General features: G+C 44.3%; 2 long non-coding RNA genes across 3 annotated transcripts; one reads left to right on the plus strand and one right to left on the minus strand.

Annotated features, from left to right (window-relative positions):
* Positions 1–3,161: 3,161 nt before the first annotated feature.
* LOC135374524 (uncharacterized) lies at positions 3,162–8,591 on the plus strand. 2 transcript variants are annotated; one of them, XR_010416936.1, is made up of 4 exons: positions 3,162–3,347; positions 3,903–4,022; positions 5,757–5,886; positions 8,334–8,591. It is a non-coding gene; the product is annotated as an uncharacterized LOC135374524 (long non-coding RNA). The 2 variants fall into 2 exon arrangements; XR_010416937.1 differs by lacking the exon at positions 3,903–4,022.
* LOC135374523 (uncharacterized) lies at positions 4,024–4,884 on the minus strand. The gene is made up of 2 exons (XR_010416935.1): positions 4,729–4,884; positions 4,024–4,550 (listed from the first exon to the last, which is right to left on the minus strand). It is a non-coding gene; the product is annotated as an uncharacterized LOC135374523 (long non-coding RNA).
* Positions 8,592–13,319: the final 4,728 nt, after the last annotated feature.

Genomic DNA, 13,319 nt, shown 5'->3' on the forward strand with positions numbered 1-13,319 from the left:
ATCTCTGGTAAAGATCACGATGAGCGTCGCTGGCTGCCAGGCAATGAGGTTGTAGTTCTGGGACGCGCATCATTCTCACCAGTCTTGTTGCAGACTGTGGAATGGAATACATTCATTGGTACACGAGATGCACACGTCATATCTGACAGCGACTCACGAGCTTGTTTTCACTATGTTGGACGTTGTTTGCGGTGCTGTGAAAAGCTTTCAGAGTATGGATACGTTCAGGGTGCGACTGCATGGCACAGGCGTGAGGGTGTGGAGGACACGATGAAACAATTTGGCCGCACGTGTGGTGATTGTGTGAAAGATTCCTTTCTCCAGCTTGCGATGCCGGACAGATGAATTGAGGTAAGATTTCACAACTTTGAGTGTATATAAGCCCAATATCTTTTGGTTCCGCTAAGAAAACTTAAGGAATATGAAGTAATTCTTCTCACAGCCTGACTTATATAAGAGAGCAGGGTCCCCTTGCTTACTGGGGGTACATGTTATCCTGGTGATGCTTTGGACGTCTCTGTCTGCGCCTTCAGGTTTTTGTTCTGCTAAGCAAGCAAGCAGACCGGCCACTGGACACAAACATACTGCTGATTATGCTTTATGATAATTTTAAGCGATCGTCAGTCATCTTTATCTCGGTCGCAACCCCTCGTGGTACGTACGTCGGCGTAGGTGCTCATAGACCACTTTACTGTTTACAAACAAGAAGCTCTATCTGCGCATGCGCGGGGTTGGTGTGGACGAAAGAAACTGAACGCAGTGTGCGAACGCTTTCCGCAAGTGTGGCATCGGCCGTGTCGCACTGCTACACCGCTCTCGACTGTCTCCTTCCACAGTACACGAATAATTTAGGGATCTGAGGGAATCAGACAAGCGTTGCTACAAGACGAAGTTGTTTATGAACTTAATGAACGGTATACAACATGACGGTCCCTTTGCGCTGCACATCGACAACTGGACAGCCCAGCCACAAAACATGCCGGCGATCACAATCGCGTTGTAGTTTATCTGATTTTTTTCTTCGAGCCAGTTCATTGCTGATACTGCGCAAGCGTACACGTCGGTGGAAGCATAGAGTTACTTCACCTTAGGCGAGCTGTTTGGTTGGGGCATTAGAAGCGCTAATTTGCTACCGTGCACCGTATGATGTTGGCGTCGTTTATTTGTACACATGTATCGTGATGGAATCTCACAAAGGCGATGCCAGGGAATCCTTCTCTTTAACTGCAGCGATCAAACGATTTCTTCGTTTCGCTTCACGCAGAAAGTGATGAAAAGTGATTTCGCCACCCTTTCCTCCATCGGCTTGAGCACCCGAAGGATACACGTCTTTGCGACGCGCCCACATTGCATGAAAACGTTCACTGCAATTGATCGCTGTTTTGCCCACACTGCCCACACCAAGCAGACGATGTGCTGACTGCAGCGCCACCGCTAGAGTGTGACTTGAGGCGGGCAAACTTGTCATGTAGACGAGTGCTTACGTCATGTGATAAATCCGAAAGCGGATGTTAACGTGATTTTTAGTTTTCTTGTTTTTCTGATAAACCACGACGCTCTGTTGGGAATCTTCTGAGGCGAACTTGAGCAAAAATGCCAAATTGGTTTATTGAGTGAACATTTGAAGGAGAGAAAGAGAGAAAAAAAGGAAACTGAATAAAGAGAGCGGAAGAGCAGAAAGTCCAGCGAATCGGTAAGGAAATGTGAAGGGAAATGCCTCAGGACGAGAGACGCAGATATTTCGAGCACGAACACAAGAGAGTTCGGCGTACTTGGGGGGGATCCTCACTTATGCTGCGTATTGATTACGCTTTGTGAGTGCAAGGTAGGAGTAGGACGCTCTTCTGAAGAATAGGGACAGGGGACTGTTTCAGTCTACTCGCAGTAATTTTACGCAATAAATATTACGCCTTTTAGCGACGACAGAGAATTATGTCTGAGCGCGGGCAACGTTGCCAATGGGATGAGTCGCGGCTTCACGGTGAGCAACTGTGCGCGCCTCGCCTGTTCTCTGCCGATTGCTTTCCATGGTCTACTAGCACGAGTGTCGCCAAGCACAAGTAACGTTGAAAGCTGAAAAGAAGGAAGAAAGAAAGAGGGGGCGCTATAAAAGGCTTCGCAGGGAAGCATCTCCAGTTTTTTTTTCTTTTTGGGAGTCGGTCGAAGAACCCATCGATGGTTCAGATCCCAAGGTTAGCTCCTGCCTGTTGGTGTTGTGGAGCAGGAATGATATCCCACTCCCAGTTCATCGACCCTGAACCAGACAGCATAATTCCAAATGGAATTGTACGACCAGACAAAACAGCCATACATCGCACACTGAGCCTCAAAGAACACAAGCAACTCTCAGGTTAACCAACAACATCACGTTTATTTGCATACACCGTCGCTCCTTGCAGAAGAGCAACCGGAACCCATCCGCTGCCGGCAAGAGCCGTCTGTGAAGAGTATTCTACGCCAGGAGTCTTAGCAGGAGTCGAAGTCGATGGGGAAGGCTGACCAGGCCGCTCTGGCTGGAAAGCGTCGGTATCGCCATGTTCAGGCGCAGCGGATGTCCGAAGACTGCGGACGTGCAGCAGAGCTGTGGTGAAGGGGAGCGTACAGAGTCATCTGCGGTAGCCAGGTCCTGTGGTGCAGGTCCGTCCACGGCAGTGTCGAGGGAGCTGGAATCCCTCCTGTGCGTCATGAGTGATAAGAAACAGCAAATAAACAAAACGCAAATGGAAAAACACCTACCAACTATCCGCTCATGTCTCATGAACAAGCCAGCTCCGGAGAACAGACATTCAAGTTAATCAGCAACAAACAGCATAATACGCTCCTATCGCCGTTCCGTGTAGTGGACCATTGCAGTTATCTGCCAGGTCCCCCACCGGCTGCTTTTCAGAAAGCGTTAATTTCCAATACAACTGCGGGTTACAATGGGTGCCAAAAGATTCGCCTACATGGAAACATGCAAAGATCACGACGTGAAATCACTTGCGTCAGAGTGCGGTGGGGCTCCTGGTGCAGAAGGTCTCTTTCTACGGAATTGTGATAACGTTTCCGTTCGAAATGGCACAGTTACGTCAAGAAGTAGGCCATTTCATGCAGGAAGGTTGTGATCTTAATTGATTTGACGGGGCGTTTTGCGCGATTCGATTATCTTTTTTTTTAGTTTGGCAAAGAACGGGACATGGGAACATGCGCCAATGCCATACGGAGTGCATATATAGTACAGAAAACAATTATCGGCACTGCCTCTGCGCACCTTCCAGCACAACAGGGAGAGCACTGATGTTTGTAGGTATTTTCCCGCCATTTCCTATGCACGAAGAGCACAGAACGGTCCGGAACGCCTTCCGAAAGTACGTATGTAACCGTCCGTGTTTGTCTAATGGAAATATACCTTGTTCACATGCTGTCTAGGCAAGCCTAACGTGAACCAATGCTCACGTATCAACGTTGGTCAGATCGTTTGTGAAAGTAATCTGCGTACCAAATCAGTGGTAGGTGTAACCAACTAATTTTTACGTCTTGGCGGGCAGAAGACCAACCTCTATTTATAGATCTGTGTAAAGTTTCTCATGCACGTAGGTTACAGGGCAACTTTTGAAATGTTTTTTTACCTTGCACCAGTTACTAGATTTAGTGTGTAGACATGATTTGGGCAGGCATTGCGGGGTTGTCCCATCTAACAAATAGTACCGCTCTCCCTGAAAACTAAGAGCAAGACTATGTCTAGCTCCACTGCTATCTGTATAAGCACACACATTCAGAAGGTACCCATTTATTTAGCTGATAGCATGGAAGGAAAACTGTCGAAATTTGGCCTTAGAGAATAGCAGCTCACAACAATAAGTCAGTCGTGCATGTTTTAACAAAAAAAAAAAAGCTTCAGTAGAATGTACTATATTTTGCAGGTGGAATGGCTTTCGAAATCTGACCTCGGGAAACACTGAGGGGGAAGGGGGCAAACTAAACCAGGCGAACTACATCTGACCAAAAGACATAAGTCTCAGAGAAGACAAGTAACGCTCAGGGTAACCAACAACAGTATGTTTATTCGCATAAACAGTTTCCTATAGAAGACTACTGCTCCGTAATTTGTCCTCTGCACCAACACTCGTCAAGGTGTTTCTTTTCCGCGCCCGTAGTGCTACGGCTGCACAGGCTGCAGGTTCCCTCGCAGTAAAACTAAAGCGACACTATGTTTAAGATGAGTGAGAGGGGAGCTTTGAGCGATAACACCTTGTTACCACCTTCTCAAAACGTCTGGCAAGTGCAAAATGTCATCGGACAAACAGTCAGGATATGCGGCCAGCACCCTATGCTGGACGACGTCGTCGGTGACTCTGATGGCCTCTCGAAGTCGAAGTCTTCCGACCAAGGGTTGCTGTGGCTGGAAAGCGCCGTTATCGTCAAGTTCCTGCGCAGCGGGTGTCCGAGGACTGTGGATGTGCTGCCGAGCTATTACGACAGCACACGGAGTGGAAGTCATCTGCTGTCCCGTGCCGCGGGTTCATTCACGGCACTGCCGAGGGAGTTTGAATTCCTCTTGGCCGGCATGACTGGCAAGAAACGGCGGGAAACAGCAAATAAAACGCAAAGGAAAAAACAACACAAGGATGAAAGCACTCGAGAAAACCGCTACCAACTATCTGCTCATGTCCCCTGGACAAGAGAGTCCCAGAGAACACAAACAACATTCAGGTTAACCAGCAACAAACAGCATGGTTGTTCGCTTACATCGCCGTTCCCAGTAGTAGACCGCTGTCGTAATCTGCCGAAGGAACCAGTCCGCAGATGTTGCCCACGCTAGCGCCCAGGATGGCTCTCCTGTCTGCCTTGGTAGCGCTGCGGGTTATATAAGCTTCAGGTTCCCTCGCAGTAAAGAGGGAAACAGCACGTGTAAGACCCCCATCGGCGATAACACCTTGCTATCGCCACCCGTCTTATCTAGCAAAAGATAATTCTAAACGATATTTTGGTTTTCCAGATTAAATGCGCGTGCCATCTTGCCCGCACGGCTCCCGTTGCAGTACCGCCCCTTCCCTCGTGATTCGCCCAAAGATGAAACGTCAGACTTCGAGGCGATGCAAACCATGCATAACATCTTCGTTTTAATTTTATTTCGTATAACATTCAACAACAACAAAAAATACAACGACGAAAATATAGGCGATACAGGACACTGGAGGAAAAGTTACGTTATGTAGCTCTACGTGCCCTAGTCCTTCTCATCAGCCGACATAGCGCTGGTTAAGAGAGAGAGTGAGATTACGTACATTTCGCGACATAATAATAAAAAAAACTATATACAAACATTAAAGGAAGAACAAGCACAAGCTTGACACTTCGCGCAAAAAACCATATCCGTACAGAGAGCATAGCGACACCCTTCAGCGGCAAACACGAGAGACCTGACATGACTGGTGCTTAATGCTAGAAGATTATGTGACAGAGTACGTATTTCATAACGGTAAGGTGTGATAGTTTCAGCTTAGTATACGAGAAAAAGAATATCATGTGACAATCGAGTCTGCAGGGCAAGGCAATAAGTGTGTACATAATCGCATTTCATCCGCGGCCTCTAAATTTGCGAAGTCTGTGTAGTGTGCGCAAACAGCGTACTTGATCATTCTTGACTAGTTTTGCTAGGCTGTAGAAGCAAGGATAATTTTTATTTTATTCCCTGCTGGCGCTGCGAAGCAACTTTCGTGATTGATTAAATTTTCGTGGTTGATTTCAGTTATTGTATTTTCTTCTTTCAACAGATTCTTATTCTAAAGATGGTGGCTGTGCCGTCAACCTCTGTTGCCGGTCACGTACTTGCTGCTACTGCTACAATTTCTACAATTACCTTTCCTGGGCTAACAAGACTAGAAGTAGCAAATGAAACATGAGGTACGGATTCTGTAAGGGTAGGGTATAGCATACTTGTACATGCCATTAACTCCATTTGTCATTACACTATTTGTCTACCTCCGTTCTATTTTTGGCTCTGTAAAACACGGGATCTCTTAGTAACCCGTTCGCCCATTCTTATTCTGGGGGTGCCGGTAGTTTGGTGCATTCGGTAGTCCTACGGCGCCATGTATGGGTCAAGCGTAATTTATCAAGCCACCTTCTATTCTTCCATGTAACCGCATAGCAGTTACCGCGTGCACTTATTTTCTACCAGGCTATTTCCCGCTCATTCCCTCATAAGTCCTTACGCCTTTGGCGCAAGCACTGGACTGAATATAGAAAACCATTCAGTATGTGTCTCTCGGCATCGTCATTGCAATAAACCCATCTGAGCAAGAACATAGGAAACGCACGGTATGGTCAAGCATGTCTGACAAATTTTACAAAGTTTCAGCGCTCACAAATCATTTCATATTTTTCGCTTCATCTCTTATATATACGCAGATTATCGGCAGGTTCGCTTCAAAGTATTCACAGGGCATTGTCATGCTGTTATCTAGACGTGCGTGATCTTAATTGATTTGACGGGGCGCTTTGCGCGATTCGGTTATCTTTGTTCAGTCTGTCAAAGAACGGGGCGTGGGATCATGCGCCAAGGCTATGCGCAGTGAATGCGTTTGTAGTACAGAAAACAACCCTCTGCACTGCCTCGCCGAACCATCCAGCACAACAGGGAAAGCACTGATGTATGGAGGTATTTTCCCGACATTTCTTTCGCATAAAGAACACGGAATCGCTTGCATGGCCTTCCGAATGTCAGCACGTAATCCTCTGTGTTCGGCGAATGGAAATATACAGTGTTCACATGCTCTCTAGACTAAGCCTAACGTGAACCAATGCTGACATATCAACGTAGGTCAGCCCGTTTCAGGAAGTGACGTGTAGCAAATTAATGCTAGGCACAATCATAAAAGTTGTGCCAGTAATAATGTAACATTTTGCCAAACGAGTTCAAATGCAGTAGCTTTACATGGATGTCAGGAATGGCCATATGTGTCAGCGTCACGTGGTCATAGGATGTCACGTGGTGGTAGCTGTGAATAAAAGTGTCGGTCGTTGAAACCGAAGAAAGCACTAATATCATGAAGACAACAAACTCAAGGAAATGTCGCTGTTTATTCGACAGGTGGCGCTGTACCCCATTCCTCGCTGTGATTTGATTGTATGAGCGAGACGGTGAAAACCAATGCATTATCGTTTCCCGAAAGGTCAGCAGTGCATACTTTCAGGGCAGAGCGTTTGCGGGCTACACTTGACCATGAAACAAGCAATTTTGTCATAGCGAGAGAGCGGGAGCATAGTTGATTTTGAGACACTGTAAGTGTGGTCCATAAAAGTTGGTCGTGTGGTCCATAGAAGTTGGTACTGTGGTCGACGGAGAAGCATGTGTGTTCTACATTTTCCAGATCGCCACAGTGACGATATCTTGGAGAGCCAACTTGTAGCAGTCGGTAATGCCACTGAGCCGTAAAAGTCACGTTTGAGTCGCCCTGACGAGAGATATTTCGTGGCATCCGAAAGGCGAGCGTTGGCATAAACTCCTGCAGGCATATATGTGGACAGAATGTCGGCAAGGGGTGACACTAGTCGTCAACTGAAATACATACCAGAAAGTCAGGCAACTAATAAAAGTAAGAAAGAGTCGGGAAGCAGTATCGGTAACTAGAAATCCTAGTAAGAATATATTGAAGTACAGAAAAAAAAGGAACAGAATGCCCATCTGATTACTCGACGAAACGGAAAGAGTAATTGAGTACTGAGTACTAAATGCTGAAAAAAGTAGCTTAATTACTATACAAATGCTTCTCACGAAGCGTACTCAGCAAGGTACTAAGATACCAACAAAACTATTTAACATGGAGTATTTAGGTTACGGTACTCAAGATACCTCCAAGTCTAGTGGTGAAGGAATTCATGTATGTTATCCGACATCGTAGAACGTGAAAAAACAATGTGCAAGTTTCCGGCGATAACGATTCACAAGTAAAGAGAGAACGGTTGAGAGCACTAAACAGTTCAATTTACGAACAACAAGACTTTCGTGCGGTAGGCTGCACTTCTTCAGGTTACCTGAAGTCAACCTGAACCAGGTCAACCTGAACAAGTGCAGCCTACTGCACGAAAGTCTTGTTTTTCGTAAATTAAACTGTTTAATGCTCTCAACCGTTTTCTGTTTACTTATGTTATCCGAGAAAAATACTGAACACGAACTAACACAACTGTATAAGGTGTGTACAGTGGCGGATCGTTAAAGATCTCTTGAAAGTACAGTGCGTCCGTCCTGTGTCGGCCCTATTGCTTTTAGCATTGTTTTAGCGATTTTATCACGTGTGACCAACGGTTCCAAATTGGTACTTTATTCAAAGATGACCTTTATTCCGCAGGTGGACAGGAAGGAGGACCTCCGAAATTTGGGCTCAGAAAACTGCTCTACCTCTTTTCTATTTTCAGTGAAAAAAAAGAAAAGAAAAGAGAGAGAGGGATACTCCTTTTGAGGTCAAATAACCACGCATAGTGAGTGATGCCCTTAATTCTGCAGGTGGACTGGTACAGGAAGGACTTCCGCAATGTAGCCTCTGAAAGCAACAATCTTCTCTGAAGTGTCACTCAAAAAATAAAATGCTCCTATTAAGATGTAATTAGGAACGCAGTACTCAGGAAAGGCCCCGTTTATTCTGCAGGTGGACTGGGGCGAGAAAAAGGACCTCCGAAATTAAGCCACAGAAAACACCAAGAGAAGTGTTACCCCGTTTGATGTTCAGTCACAAAATAAAATACTCCAATTGAGCTTTTACCTCAAGCTCCTCTTTATGCTGCAGGTGGACTGGGACAAGAAGGAGGACCCCCGAAATTTAGCCTCTGGAAACACTAAGAGGGGGGGGGGCTTACACTCTGTTCTATATTCAATAAAGCAAAGAAATGAAACGCTAATAAGTACTCAGCTGAAACAACGCACATATACTTAGTTCTTTAGTTTGCAAGTCAGATTTCAGATTCAGATTTTATTTATGCACAATAAACAATGTATACACAAAATACCAACTGGATTGCGAGGAAGGATTGCAAGTAGAATGTGAGAGTAAGAAGGACCGCCGAAATTTGATCTTATCTGTTATGACACTTTCAGCAACGGTATAAAACTTCCTATAGGCTGCTCACAGCAAGAACACACACTCAGAAAAAAGTAAATTTATTTCGCAGGTCGCATGGGAGTGGAAGAACGACCATGGAAATTTCGCCTCGCAGAACATTAATAGGTCAGTGTTACCTGTTTTAACACTTTGAGAAAAGAAATACAAGTGCTTACATTGCTTACAGTAAGCACATAATCACTACAAGGTACTCCTTATTTTGCAGGTAGGATGAAGAAGGACCTTCGAAATTTGGCCCCAGAGAACACCAATAGGTTAGTTTTACCTGTTTCTGCACTTTGACAAAAGAAATACAAGTGCTTACATTGCTTACAGTCAGCACACAATCACTAAAAGATACTCCTTATTTCGCAGGTAGCATGAAGAAGGACCTTCGAAATTTGGCTTCAGAGAACACCAATGGGTCAGTTTTACCTGTTTCTGCACTTTGAGAAAAGAAATACAAGTGCTTACATTGCTTACAGTCAGCACACAATCACTAAAAGATACTCCTTATTTCGCAGGTAGCATGAAGAAGGACCTTCGAAATTTGGCCCCAGAGAACACCAATGGGTTAGTTTTACCTGTTTCTGCACTTTGAGAAAAGAAATACAAGTGCTTACATTGCTTACAGTCAGCACACAATCACTAAAAGATACTCCTTATTTCGCAGGTAGCATGAAGAAGGACCTTCGAAATTTGGCCCCAGAGAACACCAATGGGTTAGTTTTACCTGTTTCTGCACTTTGAGAAAAGAAATACAAGTGCTTACATTGCTTACAGTCAGCACACAATCACTAAAAGATACTCCTTATTTCGCAGGTAGCATGAAGAAGGACCTTCGAAATTTGGCCCCAGAGAACACCAATGGGTTAGTTTTACCTGTTTCTGCACTTTGAGAAAAGAAATACAAGTGCTTACATTGCTTACAGTCAGCACACAATCACTAAAAGATACTCCTTATTTCGCAGGTAGCATGAAGAAGGACCTTCGAAATTTGGCCCCAGAGAACACCAATGGGTTAGTTTTACCTGTTTCTGCACTTTGAGAAAAGAAATACAAGTGCTTACATTGCTTACAGTCAGCACACAATCACTAAATGGTACTCCTTATTTCGCAGGTAGCGTGACGAAGGACCTTCGAAATTTGGCCCCAGAGAACACCAATGGGTTAGTTTTACCTGTTTCAGCACTTTGAGAAAAGAAATGCAAGTGCTTACATTGCTTACAGTCAGCACACAATCACTAAAAGATACTCCTTATTTCCTAGGTAGCATGAAGAAGGACCTTCGAAATTTGGCCCAAGAGAACACTAATAGGTCAGTCTTGCTTGTTATGACACTTTTAGCAAAGAAATAAATGAGCCTATAAGCTGCCCACAGCAAGCACAAACAATCAGAAAAAAGTACCCTTTATCTCGCAGGTCGCATGGGACTCTAAGAACGACCATCGAAATTTGGCCTGAGAGAACACCATTAGGTCAGTTTTACCTGTTTTAACACTTTGAGAAAAAAAATACAAATGCTTACATTGCTTAAAGTCAGCACACAATCACTAGACGGTACTCCTTATTTCGCAGGTAGCATGAAGAAGGACCTTCGAAATTTGGCCCCAGAGAACACTAATAGGTCAGTCTTGCATGTTATGACACTTTTAGCAAAGAAATAAATGAGCCTATAAGCTGCCCACAGCATGTACACACACTCTGAAAAAGGTACCCTTTATCTCGTAGATCGCATGGGACCGGAAGAATGACATCGAAATTTGGCCTCAGAGAACACCATTAGGTCAGTTTTACCTGTTTCAACACTTTGAGAACAGAATACAAGTGCTTACATTGCTTGCAGTAAGCACACAATGAATAAATGGTACTCCTTATTTCACAGGTGCCATGAGACTGGAAGAAGGACCTTCGAAATTTGGCCTCAGATCCCACCAAAAGGTCAGTCTTGCATGTTTTAACACTTTGAGCAAAGAAATAAAGGTGCTTTCAGTAAACACACACATTCAGTAGAAGGTACTCCTTATTTAGAAGGTAGAATGGGACTGGAAGACGGACCTTCAAAAATTGGCCTCAGAGAACACCAATAGGTATGTCATATCTGTTCAAAGCAGCATTGGGTCGTAAGTTCCAAGTAAGATATCGAGTTACTTTTTGCAGTAGCTAGTTACTTTTCTAGAAAAGTAACCTCTAACTGTAATGAGATAGCGCTTGTAATTAAAGTAACTCCAAAATGTACTCAAGTTACTCAGGTACGGTAATACTTAGCGTGGACGATGCCAGTTCCCTGGCGTCGTCCTGCCGAGGCTTCAACTATATTGCCGTTTTTCCTAACCGGAACCCTAACCCTAATTATAAGATACCGCGTAATCCCCCTCCGCATAATAGTGTGCAGTTCATGGTCTAGGAACATTCTTTGTGTATTTCTCTTCATGTTCCAGAGCCGTCACCATCCATAGTTTGGGAAACACTGACCCACCGTGCCGTTAAGGCTCGGGAAAGTATCAGTCTAAAAGTATGCAAGGCCAGTACAAATGCAAAAAAAAGATTTTTATGGTTGTATTTATTCGATTTTTTTTCTTATAGGGTAACTGTAAAGCAACCAAGTTAGTTAACGTGATAACTGTAGCTGTAACTATTTAGCTTTCAAAAGCAGTTAACTGTAACTCAGTTTCTACTTTGCAGGCTAACATTGCTTACATTGGTGCTGATTTTAGTTATATTTACTGAGTTACATTTTGTAGTAGCTTACCCATGACTCAAGTGACTTTTAAGTGTCTAGATCGAGTTGTAATCATGCATATATACTTAATATGGGGTTTATTTTATTTTGCATGTGGGAATGAAAAGAACGAAGGATCTTTGGAGCACAGGGTGAAACTACAGGTTTGTGTAATAAAGGAGGAGAGGGGAGGGAGTTATAATGCTTGCTCCTTTCCTTCCCCCTTTCGTTCTATTGGCTAGAGGTTGTTATTCAGAAGCGTGTGTGTGTGCATATGTTTGATTCTGTGAATAAATCTCTGGGTGGACACTTTGCAGTTGTGTTGTTGCTCTCTGTCATCCTTCACAATGCGTACCCCATACAAAGCACCCCATTTCAGCACTGGTGAAGGACCTTGGAAATTTGGCATCCTAAAACGCCAAGAGCTGTATATTGCTCCATATAGTGCGCTCTATGTTGCAGGAGGAATGGCGCACGCAGCACTACAAAGACAGGCCATTATAAACTTCGTTGGTCCGTAATGTTCTCTAGTGCTGAATATAATTTATTCCTAACAGCGCGATGCTAAGGAGACGTTCAGAACATGGAATTCAGAATGCTGGAAAGGTAAGCAGCGCTTGCCTTGATGGCGCTAAAACTATTCTTGAAAAGTTCGTCCCCGTAAACAAAGTACCAGAAGGGAGAGAAGGATCTCGCCTCCCTCCCCCATACGACATTTTAGACTTTCCGTTAACCTGAAGATCTTCCTCAAATCCATTAAGTGAAATGGACTCGTCCTGCAGGGAGGTAAAGGACAGCCCCATTGGTCGAGTCCATTAATCAGCTCAGTAAAATAAGCACAAGTGGCAGTCCTCGAAGCCAAAATCATGAAATTTCTGTGAAAGCGCAGCGCCCCCTAGCGGGAACGTCCGGAACTAATTCAAGGCCACGTTTGAGGTCAAACAAGGTTATACAAGGTCGATCAAGGTCAAACAGGGTCAATGAAGGTCAAACGGGATTAAAAATTTTGGGCCATTTTTCGCCAAAATGTTCCGAGTTTGAAGGTCATGTAGAGGTCAAGTGGAGGTCATCCACGGACATGGTCATCAAGTGGAGGTCATCCATTGACACCCGACGGAGTCTTTCGCGGTGAAGTTCTTGAAGTACCACCATCCCGTTATTTTTGGCAATGTTTACAGCGACCAAATTTCGGTAGTCGTTGTTCCTCTCGAATTCCATCTGCAGAATAAAGAGCACGTTTTACTGAGCATTTTTGCTTATTTTCAGCTGAATAGGATCATTTTTATTATTTAACTGAACATGGAAAATATAAGGAAAGTTTTCTGTGGCCAAATTTCGGCTGTCGTTTTTCCTCTTACATTTTACCCGCAGAATAAACAGCACCTTTTACTGAGTGCGGTTGTTTCAGCTGAATAGGACCATTTTTATTATTTAACTGAACATGGAAAATGTAAGGAGAGTTTTTTTAGGCCAAATTTCGGCGGCCGTTTTCTCTCTCCTATTCTACCAGAGGAATA

Source organism: Ornithodoros turicata, unplaced genomic scaffold, assembly GCF_037126465.1.
Source record: "Ornithodoros turicata isolate Travis unplaced genomic scaffold, ASM3712646v1 Chromosome68, whole genome shotgun sequence".
In the NCBI taxonomy this organism is placed as follows: domain Eukaryota; kingdom Metazoa; phylum Arthropoda; class Arachnida; order Ixodida; family Argasidae; genus Ornithodoros; species Ornithodoros turicata.